General features: G+C 53.2%; 2 non-coding genes across 2 annotated transcripts; both read left to right on the top strand.

The window, feature by feature from the left end:
* Positions 1–124: 124 nt before the first annotated feature.
* On the top strand, positions 125–1,934 carry LOC145747223 (small subunit ribosomal RNA). Its single transcript, XR_014281963.1, has one exon. It is a non-coding gene; the product is annotated as a small subunit ribosomal RNA (ribosomal RNA).
* Positions 1,935–2,180: 246 nt separating this feature from the next.
* LOC145748868 (5.8S ribosomal RNA) lies at positions 2,181–2,334 on the top strand. The gene has a single exon (XR_014283448.1). It is a non-coding gene; the product is annotated as a 5.8S ribosomal RNA (ribosomal RNA).
* The last annotated feature ends 166 nt before the right edge of the window (positions 2,335–2,500 follow it).

Genomic DNA, 2,500 nt, shown 5'->3' with positions numbered 1-2,500 from the left:
GCGTCCAGATCGCGGCTTACGCCGGGTTTGAGGAGCTAAGCAAAAATAGTGATTGAGTAATACAGTGCGATACCGCGACGGGGAAAGCGAAAGACTCCGTTCGCGTATTTTGTCGGCCGATAGTTACCTGGTTGATCCTGCCAGTAGTCATATGCTTGTCTCAAAGATTAAGCCATGCATGTCTCAGTACGAACTTGCGTACGGTAAAACTGCGAATGGCTCATTAAATCAGTCGTGATTCATTTGATCGTAAATTTTACTTGGATAACTGTGGTAATTCTAGAGCTAATACATGCAAAAAGCGCCGACCTTGCGGGAGGCGCGCCTTTATCATATCAAAAACCTGCCGGGCTTCGGCTCGTCTTGTTGGCGACTCGGGATAACTTTGCTGATCGCACGGTCTTGCACCGGCGACGGATCATTCAAGTGTCTGCCCTATCAACTTTCGTCGGTACGGTATCTGCCTACCGAGGTTCTTACGGGTAACGGGGAATCAGGGTTCGATTCCGGAGAGGGAGCCTGAGAAACGGCTACCACATCCAAGGAAGGCAGCAGGCGCGCAAATTACCCATTCCCGACGCGGGGAGGTAGTGACGAAAAATAACGATACAGGACTCTAACGAGGCCCTGTAATTGGAATGAGTACACTGTAAAAATTTTAACGAGTATCCATTGGAGGGCAAGTCTGGTGCCAGCAGCCGCGGTAATTCCAGCTCCAAAAGTGTATATTTAAGTTGTTGCGGTTAAAAAGCTCGTAGTTGGATTTTGGGCGCAGGCGTTCGGTCCGTCGCAAGGCGTGCACTGTTCGTTCTGGCTTTACCTCCGGTTTTCCGTCGGTGCTCTTGACTGAGTGTCGGCGGCGGCCGGGACGTTTACCTTGAAAAAATTAGAGTGTTCAAAGCAGGCGCTTCGCCTGGATAGTGTTGCATGGAATAATGAAATAGGACCTCGGTTCTTTTTTGTTGGTTTTCGGAGCGCGAGGTAATGATTAAGAGGGACGGACGGGGGCATTCGTACTGTGCCGTTAGAGGTGAAATTCTTGGATCGGCGCAAGACGAACGACTGCGAAAGCATTTGCCAAGAATGTTTTCTTTAATCAAGAGCGAAAGTCAGAGGTTCGAAGACGATCAGATACCGTCCTAGTTCTGACTATAAACGATGCCAACTAGCGATCGGGGGGCGTTATTTTGACGACCTCTCCGGCAGCTTGCGGGAAACCAAAGTCTTTGGGTTCCGGGGGAAGTATGGTTGCAAAGCTGAAACTTAAAGGAATTGACGGAAGGGCACCACCAGGAGTGGAGCCTGCGGCTTAATTTGACTCAACACGGGAAATCTCACCCGGCCCGGACACAGCGAGGATTGACAGATTGAGAGCTCTTTCATGATTCTGTGGGTGGTGGTGCATGGCCGTTCTTAGTTGGTGGAGCGATTTGTCTGGTTAATTCCGATAACGAACGAGACTCTGGCTTGCTAAATAGTTACGCGGCCTTCCCGGCCGGCGTTTAACTTCTTAGAGGGACTAGTGGCGTTTAGCCACACGAGATTGAGCAATAACAGGTCTGTGATGCCCTTAGATGTTCGGGGCCGCACGCGCGCTACACTGACCGGATCAACGTGTGTTCGCCTTGGCCGAAAGGTCTGGGTAACCCGATGAACCCCGGTCGTGCTAGGGATAGAGAATTGAAATTATTTCGCTTGAACGAGGAATTCCCAGTAAGCGCGAGTCATTAGCTCGCGTTGATTACGTCCCTGCCCTTTGTACACACCGCCCGTCGCTACTACCGATTGAATGGTTTAGTGAGGTCCTCCGATTGGGCCCGGGCTCGACTGGCGACGGTTGGGTCTTGGCCCGAAAAGACGATCTAACTTGATTACTTAGAGGAAGTAAAAGTCGTAACAAGGTTTCCGTAGGTGAACCTGCGGAAGGATCATTAGCGCGAGAAAAAAAATCGAAGAGCGAAAGAGCAAACACCGGGACGGCGACGTGCCTCGGCGCGTCCGCCGCCCCGCGATCAGGAACTTGTTTTGTCGGCGTCGAGTGCCCGAAGGCTTCATGCGGTGCGCGGGCTTGTCGCACTATTTGTTGCGACCGCGACCCGCTCGGCGTCACGACGATTTTTTCAGCCGGATGGCGAATCGAGGTTAGGAATCGAAGAGCGAAAAGCAAACAAACAAACGATGGCTCTTGGCGGTGGACCACTCGGCTCGCGAGTCGATGAAGGACGCAGCAAGCTGCGTGATTTAATGTGAATTGCAGAACACATTGAGCATTGACGATCTGAACGCGTATTGCGGCCTCGGGTTCATCCCGGGACCGCGTCCGTCTCAGGGTCGCAGAAACGACAACGGCCGGCGGGATCGGCTCCGCGACGGCTCGGCTCGCGTGCGTATGCCCGGCGACGGGCAATCGCCGCTCGGTTGAAGGTGGAAAGTTTTGGTATTCGGGCTCGCGTCAGCGATGCGTGGCGGCCGGCGAGCCGCGCCGCGTCCGCTTGCCGCC

This window comes from Corella eumyota, chromosome 3 (assembly GCF_963082875.1).
Source record: "Corella eumyota chromosome 3, kaCorEumy4.1, whole genome shotgun sequence".
Taxonomy (NCBI): Eukaryota; Metazoa; Chordata; class Ascidiacea; order Phlebobranchia; family Corellidae; genus Corella; species Corella eumyota.
Note: the sequence above shows the minus strand (reverse complement) of the source record. Positions and strands in the feature narration are given on the sequence as shown.